This window comes from Gymnoscopelus braueri, assembly GCF_963280865.1.
Source record: "Gymnoscopelus braueri genome assembly, chromosome: 20".
NCBI lineage: Eukaryota > Metazoa > Chordata > Actinopteri > Myctophiformes > Myctophidae > Gymnoscopelus > Gymnoscopelus braueri.
In genome coordinates this window covers 8,914,385-8,930,070 of record NC_137622.1, presented here as the reverse complement: position 1 = coordinate 8,930,070, position 15,686 = coordinate 8,914,385, and the positions used below count along the sequence as shown (strand labels likewise).

Genomic DNA, 15,686 nt, shown 5'->3' with positions numbered 1-15,686 from the left:
CTACAAGCTCACTTAGTGCCGTGCTAATGAGATTGTATATTTGCTATTTTTTAATAGCCAAAGCATAAAATAATGGTTAAAGTGGTTAAAATCCCAAAATGACCGAGACGCTTTTCCCGGTTGGAACGGGTTAAATGATGCGACTGTCAGCCAGGCAGCCTGAGGATCCAGTACATCACACACAGGACAGGCCCGTGATACACCTTCCTATTACAGGACCGTCCTCCCCAAACACCCCCTGTCAAACCTGCCCCACCCCCCTCAGGGCTATGGTGACATATACTGTTAGTAGGCACAGGATTTATACACCAGTGTTTTGAAAGTGTCTTTTTAAACACATGAACCTATTCTGGGCATGTCATAATGACAAATAGGCCAATGCTCTATCTACAAGCTCACAACGCGTCACAATGTGACGCATTGTTGACTATTTTTTGGGGGAAAAGACATTTGGTGTTTAGAGGGAAAAAAGTAGGGGACCTATATAGACCCCTGGCAGAGAAGGTCAATCGAAGTATATACAATAAGGTTTAAGTGTGGACATTTTTTTATTACTGTATATACTTCCAGCAAGGCAGAATCAGAGATTTAGTACATTTAGCTATATTTGCCTTGTCTTGTCGTTTACATTTGTGAGGCCAGTATCATCAAAAGATGCTTCACAGGGTAATTTTTTTTAATGAAAACAAAAAGAGATTAACAATGCTGTTTGTACCTTTGATCATAATGATTTTCCACATTACAAAAACATCTCTGTAGCCTAGAGATCAACATATGAAACAGACCTACTTCCATTTCTAATGACAACCTAACAACAAATCTAACCCACAGTACTTTATCTAGTTGCAATTCTCATCTCAAATCTATTCCACACCAAAGACTTTGATCAGAAAAAGTCCAACATCCCTGTAGTAGCGTCGACTGTAAGAAGAATGGACAGTCCAGTCCAGGAAACAGGGTCTTACCTATCTATTGTTTGACTCACCAAACTTCAAACTCACCAAATTAAGCCTGCACATTAAGCCTGCACGATACTAGGAAAGCATGCGATATTCGATAACGTTGTTGAATACCTCAATAACGATGTCTCACACACACACACACACTACACCAAAGACAGACACCTTTACAGCTGCCGTCAATTTCAACTGATTGTCTCTGAAGTGACAAATGCACATACAGTCAAGCACTTAACGAGCCATCATTAACCTAGTGTTACATGCGCATTTGGGTTGAAAACATCCACCGAGAGATCGCGACTTTAATCTATTAGCAACCCACGGCCACGTGAATTTTAGTTTGGCCAATTCGAGATGACAACAGCAACACCTTGGCTACATACAAAGGTTAGTATATTTGAGATGTAGTATTGATGAGCGCTCCAGTCTATCCAAGGAGAGAGAGAATGTGTGTGTGTGTGTGTGTGTGTGTGTGTGTGTGTGTGTGTGTGTGTGTGTGTGTGTGTGTGTGTGTGTGTGTGTGTGTGTGTGTGTGTGTAAGCCCGGTGATGCAAGGTTAGTGTGTGTGAGACTACTTTTTACTGTCTATGGTGTGAGAGCAGAGGGGCGGGGAGGAGCAGCTGTGCTCAACTTGATTTATACTTCTCCACTCCACAGTGCTTTACCGAGCCGGCAACTAGACATAATAATATGCCATTTACCTCGATAAATGCCGTCTCCCGCGATACGTATATCGCGCATGCTGATACCTCGATGAAGGTACATTTCGATACATCGTGCAGCCTTACTGCACATATTCCAAACGAAGTTGAACTTTTTTCAGCTTTGGCAGGACAGAATCGGAAAAGAGTTAATTGAGGACCAAACTGTACTTGCTGCGACTCTGCTTTGAGTTCTATGAACCATGGATTTTAACCATGGATCTCTTTTGTTTGTCTGCATCAACCTCTGACATAGTATAAGTAAGCCTTGCAGAGCCATGAGGGCCATAGGGCAGGAGCCTGGATCTCCTGTTTCTGTAGCGTGAGGCAGCATGATGTACAAGTACACCCCCTGGACAGGACGCTAGTATGTCGCAGGGACTTACCCCCAATCAAACCCTTGATGCTGGGCGCCAAGCAGGGAGGCATTGGGTCCCATTTTTTAGAATCTTTGGTATGACCCGGTCAAGGATCGAACCCCGACCTCCCGGTCTCAGGGCGGACACTCAAAACCTCTGACATGCTTTGACGTCATCTGTGCTGGAGATTTCGCCATTGCTGGCAACAGACACAGCGTGTGTGACAACATGTGTGCAATCACTCTCCATTAATGAATTGCTTGGATGTGTTCGTAGTCGCTCAGAGAGGGGTTATAGAGGTTTGTACCTTCTATTCAGCCAAACTTTCTTCAAAACTGTCCATGGTACAGTACGGTGGTGGCAGATTGCAGAAATAAAACAACATGAATCACGAGCACATTGAGTGTCTGAACATTCACAATGTTCGTATCGGTGTCTCTGTAGTGATATTTTGGCTTGTTCAAAAAACTTGGGAGGTTCAAGAACAGCCGAAACGAACTTCCGGCAGGACGCCAATGATGTCATATTGCACCGATATGTCTTTTTGTTCTTATTGACTTATTGAGATGAAAAAGGTTTGACATTGTTAGGAGAATGTTGCAGGCTTCCAGCCTAATTCATGCAACATCGCACAACGGTGTCGCGCGTCAAAACTAGCAGACCTACAAGCGCACAACGCGTCGCATCCGTGACGCGTTGTGCGCTTGTAGGTCTGCTATTTTCGGGGTACTGTATGACCCAGGTTTCAGCCTACCATGCTGACTGAGCCCTATTTATCCTACATGTGGATTTGTTTTAGGTGCACGTGCCTCACTGTTGTCCTCCTGTGACGTGTAGCAGCTCCACTTTGTACATTTTGCAGCAAACCCTCGTCAATGTAAAGTGTTCTCATACTTTGAAAGATTTGAGTTGCAAACACGTTTTACCTGGTGTAGCTGTCAGCTCTGTCTACTACACCGTCAACTTGCAAAACCAAACTAAACAAGACTGAGGGCCAGCTTTACATGTGTCAAATCTTGTGTGCATTTGGCTCTAGCAAGGTGCGCAGAATTAACGTCTGAATTACTATGGCAGCAGCTAATTATTTAGCTGATTATTTCTTGATTCTCGTCCTTGAGACTTACCGACTGTGTCTCTTTGCTGCAATTACTGTCATCTCCACCTCAAGCGTCTGTTAATACAGCCTTCCTGTGCTTAATTGCACCTGCTTTTAAGAGGCGGGGACGTTCCATGCAAATCTGATCCGTAAATAAAAACATAATATCTGATCCCGTCATTTGTGTGACCATAGATGCATGTCGTGAAAGCTTGTATCTCTTTTTTTTAATAAATTAATGGACGATTTTATTCTTCTGCCATTTGACAGTGCAGACAAGCTTACAACATGGCACATCGCGTTGTCAGCCTGTATTTTTCAATACGTTTGGAAAAGTCTGCATTTTTGGGTACATTTGCGCCCATAAATGAAGCCCAAAACAGGTTGAAAGCGGTTAAGTCTGTCTGTGGGTTTTATAAATATTTAACCAAAGAAAAGTATTAAAGTAAAGTAAACGAGAGCTTGTGACTAAATAATAACTACACTGGATGCATTGGAACACATAACAGGTTATTTTCCCCATTTCCTGGAAAATAACGGTGTTGGACATGCAAGACTTCTGCCCAACAGCGACGCTATGCATGAAGGAGAGCGGCACATTTTGTGGTGACATGCAAGGTGCGCTTCCAGGCAGGTGTGCCTGTTTGATAAATGATATGCAGGTTTCTAGGCGCAGAGTGCGTCTGCAATGACGTGCCAAAGGCTTAGCAAACCTGGCCCTGAGAGTGTAAAAGCTAGCTAAACCCAAGTGAACTGACCGATATTGTTATATCCTTAGAGCCCCACGCTCTCACTGGTGGGGGCTAAAAATACTTTATATATTCACTGAAGGATCAACACATACTGTAAATAACAGCAAAAGTTTTAAAGTGAAATGATATAAAATACCATAATTAAAAAAGTTACACAGTGCCTTTTTTTTGGCCTACGGGTGGCGCTAGAGGAAAGGCCATGGGGTCACCAAATAGGGTTCATCCTCTGAAGGGCAAGAGGTGCACTCAAGTCAGTAGTCTTTAATCACTTAAACCCTCTATTCTTAGTAAAGCAGACCTTAAGTTAAAACTGTACATGTCTTAGACCGCTTTTTCCACCCACACCAAATCTCTTGCCAAAAATAGCCTCTACAAATCTACAAGCTCACAATGTGACTTGTTGCAACAGGTTGTTAGCTTGTTTCTATAAACAGTGCATTTCTATAGCGCCTTTTTACCAGAGTGCTTTACAACGTACATTACAGTACATTCACATACACGTACACAGGATGCTTCGCGACGCTTGTAGATCAGCTATGTTTGCTGAATGTTCGCCTGAGAACAGGGGACGCTAGGGTTCACGTACAGTAGTCAAGTGCCTTGCTCAAGGACACTTCGACGCAAAGCAAAGGAGGGAGCAGCTGAGAATCGAACCGGGACCCTTCTAATCCCCAGACATCAACTCCACCACCTGAGCCAGTGTTGTTTGGGTGTTTGGGGTTCCAAAGTAACATACAGATGGATGGACAGATGGGGGCGGGACGAACGGGCTGACGTTTGACCTACAAAGGTCGACCCAACTAATCCATACTGAAGTTCGCTGCCAACAAATCTCACGTCGTCGATTTTGAGGACGTTATCGATCAGTTGTTGCAGCCACGGCAAGGACTTCAATTAAAAGGCATCACTGCGTCAACGTAACTGAAAACCCAGACCATCATCAGTTCTCTCTGAACACGAGAGGAATCAGGGACACGTCCCCCCTTTTGTCTCAGCAGTGTGTTTTTGTTCACAACCAAACGACCTCCCGGGGACTGTAATATTAGAAGTGACTGACAGCAGTGATTGCCCGGAGGTTCTGTGTGTGTCTGTGTGTGTGGGTGTGTATGCGCGCGCCAGTGCTGGAAAAAGTACTAAATGTTTTTACTGAAGTAAAAGTATCAATACTGCAATGTAGAAATACGCTGTTACAAGTAAAAGTCTGGAATTCAAAATTTACTTGAGTAAAAGTACAAAAGTATTGGTATCAAAATGTACTTAAATGACCAAAAGTAAAAGTACTCCTTATGCAAAATATCCCATTACATAAGTCTTCACAAGTTTTCAATGACATCTTTAGAAAATAGACGATCTACAGATCGGCTATTTTCAAATGGCCAAAATGTATATAGGGCTGAAGTGGGTACTGTACGTTTTGTAATAATAATCCAAATCTACAAAGTAACTTGCACCTAAACTTTTCAAATCATTGTAGTGGAGTAAAAGTATAATATTTGCCTCTGAGATTTAGGGGAGTAGAAGTAAAAGTACTGAAAATTAAAAATACTCCAGTAAAGTTAAAGTACCTCAAAACTGTACTTAAGCACAATACTTGAGTTAATGTACTTAGTTACTTTACACAGCTGGCGCGCGCGGTGCAGTGATTACGCTAGGCTGGTGCGCATTGTGTGTTGTGGTGTGATGTGTCGGAGGGGTGCGTCCTTCCACACACACACACACACACACACTGCGTTCGGGGTGTTTTCTCTGGTTATGTGGAAGTGGAGTTGCGAGGTCACTGCCTGGCTGCCGGGGCCCCGCGGTCCCCAGAGGGCCCTTGGAGGGAAAGGAGGCAACGTTTACTGTGGGCCAGACAGACGGCTGACAGCAGCACTTGACACCAAGCCTCTCTCCTCAACCAGCCCTCCACACAGTTTTTTTTTTCTCTCTCTCTCTCTCTCTCTCTCCTGCTCCCATTCCACTCCACATACCCTTCTTTCCATCTGTTCTCATTCTTTCACTCATCTCACGTCTGTCCCCGTCTTCCTTCCTGACTCGTCTCTCTCTATTTCCCCTCCTCTCGTCCACCCCCCCATCTGCTGATGTGACGTCTGGCTCAGGTGACTCACACATTAACGAGGGCAGGTGAGCTGTACTGTAGAGAGGGTCAACGGCAGGTCAACCCTGAGAGGACCAGAGATGAACTTATGGGACCAGTGGTGGAAAGTAACTAAGTACATGTACTCAAGTACTGTACTTAAAGTACAATTTTGAGGTATTTGTACTTCACTTGAGTATTTCCAATTTCCATTACTTTTACTTCTACTCCGCTACATCTCAGAGGCAAAATGTTGTACTTTTACTCCACTACAATTATTTGAAAACTTTAGTTACTAGTTACTTTGCAGATATAAATCATTACATTATAAAACATACATTAACCACGTCAGCCCTGTTTTATACCTAGGCTATTTTCAAACATTTAGTACTTTTACTTTTAGTACTTTAAGTACATTTTGATATCAATACTTTTGTACTTTTACTCAAGTAAATTTAGAAGTCTGTACTCTTACTTGTAACAGTATCGATACATTGCAGTATCGATACCTTTACTTAAGTAAAACATTTGAGTACTTTTTCCACCACTGCTTAGGACACGCACACATACTGTGCATCACAGACACACACGCGCGCGCACACACACACAAATAAAAGTACATAGAGTTGCGGACATCTGCACACCAATCGTATAAATACGGCTGAATATTTGATTCTGCCAAAACCCTGTGAAATGTACTGTTCATTTTTTTTTGGGGGGGGGGGGTTATTTCCTCTGCTGTTGGAAATGTTGCCATGTTAGTTAGCTGAGAGATAGTCCTCCCATAGCCATGGTAATCGGACATTTCTGCCTATACCGAAATGTCTGGTAACATCTAAATTCAATGTACAGTAGAGCAGGGACCCCCTCTGTATTGTATAACATTGTGTTTCAGATTAAAACTTTTCATAGATTTCATAGATAGCTTTATTGACTATCGTGTTGTGTAAATTCGTTTTTTTTTGTTCATTTCAGACATTTAACCTTCAATACTTAGTGCTTGATTTGCTCCTTTCCGCCCCCCCTACACCAAACCTCCTCTCTATTTTTGGCCAAGGTTCTCCTCAGAAAAGGGATCACAAAAATAGTGAAGATTTGTGCAAATCTTTGAATATATATATATATTTTTTTTAAACGACTTTTTTACTCCAATCCTTGCTTCTGGGGGGTCCCTGGAACAAAACATTTTGAGATGGGGGTCCGCAGCCAAATTCATATAATTCTGGGGGTCCTTGACCTGGAATATTGGAGCACCACTGATATAGCAACATACAGTACTGTTAGGATTTAGAAAACATTTTAGATATGTATTTGGCCGTGGACCCCCATCTCACAATATTTTGTTCCAGGGACCCCCATGAAGCAAAGATTTGAGTTACAAATGTTCGCTTTAAAAAAAATTATATTGAAAACAAACACAAATGTTCACGATAAAAAAAAGCAGATATACGAGCCCATATGAGCTTGTAGATCTGCTATTTTTGATTAGCCAAAGAAATCTTAAAATGTCACCTTGTGAACCTGTACGATTGCATTCCTCCTGACTACCTGGGTCTACTATTTGTAATTGGTATAGGCCCAGTGGATATATTTTGCTAGTGACAAATGAGATCGCTTGCTTCAATTTGATTAGATTTGTTGGCAGGCATATTATAGCACCGTTGTTTTGGTATAGCACCGTTACAACGATTCAACAACAAAAATATTTCAAAACACGTCTGCAGCCATGAAGACAACCTTGTTTCGTTTGTGATAAACGGGGCCTTGCTGGAACGCAAAATGACTGGCTTTGCTTTGCTTTTGTTTCCTTCTCTTCTTTCTACATTTTTTTTTACACACAGACACAGACGCAGGCACAGACGCACACACACAGAGATGTCAAACGAGTGCGTCTCATTGGGCGAAACAGAGGAGCCCACCCTGGTTCTTTTAACTCTCTGCTGAAAGATCAGAGCGAGAGAATCAGCTTTTTTTATACAGTGGTATAAAAAAAATGGCATTGTTCCAAGACTGTGGAGGTCTTTTCTTCCCATTCAGGGCAACTTAAAAAAAAAGGGGGGCTGCTCACTTTCTCCTTTGATCTGCACACAGACAATATCCAGAGGCGACGCCCAGGAAGCTGGAGACTCATAACTGAAGGCAGATTTCCCCTGAGACGAAGAAGAAATGAGAGTTCCTCCTCTCCAGGGGTCTGAGCCCCTGGCCCACAGACTGTCTATACCTCTATGTGTGTGTGTGTGTGTGTGCGTGTGCGTGTGTGTGTGTACGCGCTCGCGTGCATGCACACACAAAGGTGTATACTGTATGTGCCTCCATATTGTACTGTATAAAGGAGGGTTTATAAACACACACACACACACACACACACACACACACACACACACACACACACACACACACACACACACACACACCTGCATACTCCTATTGTGTGCGTTTACTTCGATGTGAATCAAGGAGAGGAGAGGTGAGGAGCGGAGAGGAGAGGGGAGAGGAGATGAGGAGGAGGAGGGCAGGACGGCAGTCGATTTATTACAGTTCTCAACATTTGTTATGCCTCTTAACACACACAGCAAGAGACGTAGTCAGATATATTGAATATCCATATGAGCATCCTGCCTCTTACACCGGCTGACCCCTCCAGAAACATAACGGATCTCTCGGCCAATAGGAAATCCATGGACGCTTCAAACAATCTTAATCTCCGCTGACAGCTGCTCGATACGTTTCAATACGAATTCATCAAATAAGGCCCGTCGAAATTGCGAAGCCCGTTTGACGAGGGGGAGATGATTTTGTTCTAAATCTCTGTGTCGCGTTTTAGATAAGGTAGTGGTGATGTAACAATGCGAGCACTGCCTCGACGCACGTCAAAGTGTGTAAGTAAGTACTTCATAACGACTGTACAATCTCACGTCTGAGATTTGAGTGATACCAGCGCCAGCGGAACAGAAAAACATCCCAGTAGAATATAAAACGATATCTATAGATCAGAAGTGCTGTATGAACCCGGGAGAGAGAGTTATTAGCAGTTATGGTTATAGCTTCGAGAAAAAAAACCAATCTGAATTTAGTCCAAAGCACACTCCCTTTCTCATACAGTACATTACAAATGGAGCCACTTCAGAAAATGCCTCTTAATGATATAATGCGTTATTGGGTATTTTTTCCCGTGGACTCTAGCTGGCGGAAAGACTTTTTTTAAGCCCATAAGTTTAGTTTGAACCGACCTGAAACAAAGAGAATTCTAACGTTTGTACTTTTTATCTGATTTGATCTGATCTGATGACACATAGACAAGTCACATAATTAAAATGCACCGCAGACATGATGTCCTTTATGGTGATGTTCATATCCTGACAATGATTAATTTAAATCCTCATTGTATCTAATTTTATTCTCCCTTTGCCTTAAATGAGAGAACATCTAATTATGGCCTGATTCATATCTTATTAAAAACCATTTCTACGGGCTTTGGCAGCCTGCCAATCTTCACCCTCACTCGACGATGAACACAGGACTCGGGCGTGATAGAAAACGCTCATTAAACATGCAAACAGATCATTTCTCGCCTTGCCGCATCCCCTCAAAGACAAGCTAACAAATGAGCTCGTATAGCGGATAATTCTCGGACCAATTATCATTTCTGTGGTCGAGTGTTGCATTGGGTTTCATGGATTCTCCACTAACTCTCTCCAAATAGCGTCGCTGTTGTCGGGCGGAAACCTTGCGTGTCCAAAACTGTTACTTTTCAGAACATGAACCTGCGTTCCAATGGATTTAATATAAATGTAGTTATTATTTCAGTCACAAGCTCGTGTTAATACCTATTAGTAAAGTGGTTTGCGAGATAAGCCAGACACACACACACACACACACACACACACACACACACACACACACACACACACACACACACACACACACACACACACACACACACACACACACACACACACACACACACACACGCGCACACACAGAGAGAGAGATATCTACTTCTAGACAGTTCACCCCACAGGAGCCAAGCCATAAAAATATATATGTAGCTGTTGCGGCCATAATCTCCTCTCTATCTCTGGGGCCTGTTTTTGTGCAAGGGCCGAATTGTGCTCTCTCTAACTCTCACTCCCTCCCTCCCTCTCTCTCTCTCTCTCTCCCTCTCTCTCTCTGACAACTACATTTTACTTGAATCAAGCACTCATTCCCACAAGTATAAGCCCCTCATCAGCAGTGCCTGGTACATTTACTCAAGCACTCCACTTAAAGGGCAGGACCACTTTGGTAGAGGTACCTTGCCATGATGTAACCCCAAAGGTGGGCAAGAAATCAAAAATAATTTCTCCATGGACTAGAAATTGATCCTCATTTACTTAAAGTGTACAGCAAAACCGCTCTGGAGGAGCTCTTTTAGCCCGTAAACGAACGTGGACAAAGTTGATTCAGAGACTATAGAACATCGCAAAACCCAGTACTGTTTTTTTTTTTTAAATAAACATGTCAACTTCCTGATTTTACTATTTGAATCAAAATCAAAATCAATAGGAAGTTGACATTTGTATTTAACCCATTAAGACCTGGAACGCATCTGTGTCACTTTGGATTTCTTTGGCTATTAAAAAATAGCAGATATACAAGCTCATAGCGCGGCACCGAGTGCCGCGCTATGAGCTTGTAGATCTGCTATTTTTGAAAAATCTTGTTTTTATTTTGTTTTTTTTCTGTTAGGATTTAGAAAACATTTTTAAGAATCGCCTCAGGTCTTAAAGGGTTCAAAAACAAACAGTACTGGGTTTGGTGACGATCTATACTGTCAGAATCAGCGTTGTTTGCGTTCGTCTATGGGTTTAAAAGAGCTCCTCCAGAGCCTCTTCACTGTACAATGTAAGTCAATGAGGAGCACATTTTAAATGATCAATTTCTAGTCAATGGAGATTTTTTTTTTTTTTTTTTGCCCACCTTTGTTGTTACATTGACTGGGCGGCAGTGGCTCAGGGGTAGAGTGGCCGGTAGAGCGGCCAGATGGAGAACCGCGAGGTTCCCAGTTCGATCCCGGGCTCCCCCATAGTTAGTGTCGAAGTGTCCTTGAGCAAGACGCTGAACCCCTAATTGCTCACGATGAGCAGGTTGGTGCCTTGCATGGTTTCCTCCACCATCGGTGCATGAATGTGTGTATGAATGGGTGAATGTAATGCACAATCTATGTATAGCACTTTGGATAAAAGCGCTATACAGCATAAATGCACCATTTACATCGTGGCAAGGTAACTATACCGAAGTGGTCTTGCCCTTTAAGTACAATTTTGATGAAATCCTAATGAAAAGGCTGAAACACACTGAAACATCACCTCAGCATAGTGTCAGTGTTGCTGCATGCCAGCGTGTCGCACGCGCAGTGGTGGAAAGTAACTAAGTATATGTTTTCTTCGTAACTTAAAGGAGTAGTTCACCCAAAAAGTTACTTATTTTCTATCAATTGCACACCCCATGAAGCCTTGATTCATGGAGATTTGTTTTTGTTTTTGTCGCATTCCTGAGCCAAGAATCTGATGACCGGGACATCCTTCAATAGGAGACTCAGTACAAGACTCTTTGAGTCTCCTGCCAGTGACTCCACCGGGCATCACATTATTGGCTTAGGAATGCGACAAAAACATGCGTACAAAAACCTTGACAACACAATGTGTTGCATTGTGAGTCCTTGGCATGGAAAGATTTAGGAACAAACTACTGTCATAAACAAGCACAAGTAGAATTTTACTGATTATTTTCCATTCCATCTTCCCAAAAAAACATACAACGACGATAACATATTTCCCCCCCCTTTTTTCAAGACACGCTCAGCACTCAGCAACTCTTCATTGAAGGAGTTCATTCAGTGGGAATTTTCTTTGCTGCCTGGTGCTGTTACAGTAAAGCCACTGCTTAAACCACTGCTTATCCATGCAGTACTTAACACCTTTACCGCCGGGCCCGTAGTTCTACGGGCCGTTAAATCCAACGGTTAAGCGCCGAGCCCGTAGTCCTACGGGCTGCGGTCTTTTCGCGCATGCGCGGTCCGGGTGCACTTTCGGAATTTTTTTGATCCACTTCCGTTTCCGGTTTGATGACAGGAAATAGAATTATTTGGGATCCGGTTTCGACGATCACGCCCGCTCCCATTCTACAGACGAAACTGAAACTCAATTCTCTTCCTGTAGTTTTTTCTCCTCGCATTTCACTGTTTAACGTAATCCGCTCTAACTACAGTCATGGAAGTCCGTTTGACATGCGGTCTTCACTGGGAGATACAGGGAGATCTCGCGGATGTAAACAGACCGTTCACGGCTCAATCTTAAGGATTTTAACAAGATCTATGGCGACATGAAAAAAACTAAAAAACAACAAAAACACCTTGGCACTGGTGAGTACATTATGAGATTAACCTCTGGCGGTGGATGTGTTAAAGCTGCAATCCAGAACTTATTTTATTGAATAAAAATGCTATTGTAACCAATCTGTGTAATTTTTGGGTGAACTACTCCTTTAACACCCTTCTTGATCAAACAAAATCAAAAGTAGCAGATCAACGTGGCGCGAAGCGACACATTTTGAGCTTGTAGATCTGCTACTTTTGCTATTTTTTTATTGTAATCCTGAAAAATAACAGTTGGTTTCCACACGGCAGAGACAATTTACTCAAGTACTGTACCCCCAAGTACAATTTTGAGAGTACTTTCACTTTACTTGAGTCTATGTTCAATACTTTATACTTCTACTCCAATACAGCTCAGAGGCAAATATTGTACTTTTTACCGCACTACAATGATTTGAAAACTTCAAGTTAAAAGCCATTTTATACTAATCTTTTCAAATATAGTTGATTTACAAGTTCACATCGCGTTGCATCGTGACGCGTAGAGTGACTATTTTCTGAATAGGTGCTGCTGTAAGTATATTTGAATGGCAATCATATTGTACTTTTAGTAAAGATAAATGTTACTAGGGAGTACTTGGAGTGTTTAGTCCACATGATAAAGACTGTTTCTGACATGCATTTAAACCAGAATATAATACTCCTACTGTAGGTTAATAACCCATTCAATCCGGGAACGCATCTGTGTGATTTTAGATTTTAGCTATAACCATTATTTTATACTTTTGGTGATTAAAAAAATTGCATATATACAAGCTATATACAAGCTTGTAGATCTGCTATTTTTGAAAAGATTGTGAAAATGGGTGCAAATCTTTCAATATATATTCATTTTTAAAGCAAACATTTGTAACTCAAATCTTTGCCTCTGGGGATTCTACAAATGTCTTCTAAATCAGTTAAAAACTGTTTTTTTAAGAAAAAAACTGATGTTCTCAAACTTTTTCATAACAAGGACCCCCAAAATGATATGTATTTGGCCGCGGACCCCCATCTCAAAATATTTTGTTCCAGGGACCCCCAGAAGCAAAGATTAGAGTTACAAATGTTCGCTTTAAAAATATATATAAATTCAAAGATTTGCACAAATGTTCAAGATTTTTCAAAAATAGCAGACATACAAGCTCATAGCGCGGCACTCGGTGCCGTGCTATGAGCTTGTATATCTGCTATTTTTGATTAGCCCAAAGAAATCTAAAATGACAGTGACTAAAGGATCCTAACGCTAGTAGCTGCACTGTGTTTGGCCCTAACGTAAATCTGCAGGAAAACCAGAAAGGGTTTTTTTTCTCCACTCCAGGCATGCTGCATCAGAGCAGATATACTGCACTGAGGTTGCTATAGGCTAATTATGAATGATTACTTCTATAATATTGAATTACATTGTTGAGGGTTTCTGCTGAAGAAATAATATTCCGTTAGGCTATATAATGTAAGAGAATAGTTGAAGCAATCTGTTCTTAAGCGGTTGTCTTTTTTTCCCCTTCTAAAAGAATGTAAAAGAACCATTATGAATATTAAATCTGCGATCCTTTTATGTCTCTCTGTATGAGGGAACAAAACTAGGGCCCACAGGTTAAGAACCACTGCTCTGCGATTACAGATTGGTTACAATAACAAATTTGACTCAATAAAATAAGTTCCGGATTGCAGCTTTAAGCCATTTAGACCGGGAACGCATCTGTGTCGTTTTTGAGATTTCTTTGGCCATTAAAAAAATAGCAGATATACAAGCTTCATAGTGCTGCGCTACGAGCTTGTAGATCTGCTATTTTTTGAAAAATCGTGAAAATGTGTGCAAATCTTTGAATATAAGGACAAGGATCTGACAAGCCAAGGGGGGTTCTGTGTTGTCTTTCATCTGAGCGCCACGGAGGGTCAGGTAACGATACCCCGGAGTGGTGCATTGGGCAGACATGCCCACAATGCACTGCCAAGCATGTCTGTCTTAAACCACTAAGACCGGGAATGCATCTGTGTCGTTTTTGAGATTTCTTTGGCCATTAAAAAAATAGCAGATATACAAGCTTCATAGTGCTGCGCTACGAGCTTGTAGATCTGCTATTTTTTGAAAAATCGTGAAAATGTGTGCAAATCTTTGAATATATATTTTAAAGTGAGCATTTGTAAACTATTTTGTTCAAGGGACCTCAAAGATTTGAGTTACAAATGTTCGCTTTAAAAATATATATTTAGTTTTCAAAAATAGCCGATCCACACGCTCATAGCGCGGCACTCGGTGCCACGCTATGAGCTTGCAGATCTGCTATTTTTGAACAGTCAAAGAAATCTAAAATGACAGAGATGCGTTCCCGGTTTGAATGGGTTAACAAGGCCTTTAATCTGCGAAAAAATATCATTTTCCTCGAGGCCCCATGTTAGAAAATAAATAAAATAATAAAATAGAATCAGCCAACTCGGTGCATTTCAGGAATTTTCTTTGATCAAGTGACTCAAGGCATGGTTTGTCTTCTTTTTTTTTTGGTTTGTGGATTTCCATGAAACTCGTAACCCAGTTTTAATAGCACCGTGATTACACTAAACACGACATTAAAAGCCTCATTAAGTTTTTTTTGACAGTTTGTTTACTTGCTTTGTTTTGGTAGGATTGTCACTGTCTCATACGGCATAAAAATGTGTCAAACCGCAAAATTGAAACCACAATTGGCCAAAAATATTCCGGACAAAATGTGAGAAAATGTGTGAGTGCAAAGTGGCCAAAGTTACATCTAAATCGTTGCTGTTGGTTGGAAACCTCATAAAGTACGTCCAAAACTGTTACTGTAAAGATAGCCGATCTACAAGCTCAAAACGTGTCCCAATGCACCACATTTTGAGCTTGTAGATCGGCTATTTTTGTTACTTTGTGTGAAAAAAACATAAAAAGTTCAAATACGGAGATAATATAAGAAGTTTCTGCCCGACAGCAACAATATACTGTATATTTACTGTATATATATAAAATGAAAATCTACTTCCTTAAAAAATAGATAGATTTTGTCAAAGTTCTTTCATTAAACAATGTCTTAACAGGCAGACATTCATCAAAAATAGCAGATCTACAAGCTCGCACCGCAGCGTTATTATGGAGCCCACTTCAGTTCTAGGCAAAACCCGCTGTGATTGGCCAGTAATCGCTGTGATTGACAGTTCTCGTTTTTGCAACTATGCCTAAACCTAACCTTAACCCTAACCCTAACCTCAGTAAAACTATGCCTAAACCTAACCCTAACCCTAACCTCAGTAAAACTATGCCTAAACCTAACCTTAACCCTAACCTCAGTAAAACTATGCCTAAACCTAACCTTAACCCTAACCTCAGTAAAA

At 41.5% G+C, this 15,686-nt stretch overlaps 2 protein-coding genes across 2 annotated transcripts in view; one reads left to right on the top strand and one right to left on the bottom strand.

Annotated features, from left to right (window-relative positions):
- The window catches only part of apool (apolipoprotein O-like), a 333,585-nt gene extending 322,149 nt beyond the window's left edge, over positions 1–11,436 (top strand). The window contains exon 13 of the transcript XR_013932298.1: positions 11,390–11,436. The gene's annotated coding sequence lies outside the window, so the exon portion shown is untranslated. The remainder of the gene's footprint in view (positions 1–11,389) is intronic.
- The window catches only part of tenm1 (teneurin transmembrane protein 1), a gene marked incomplete at its 5' end in the record, with an annotated part of 375,941 nt that overhangs the window by 254,658 nt on the left and 105,597 nt on the right, over positions 1–15,686 (bottom strand). The window lies entirely within an intron of this gene.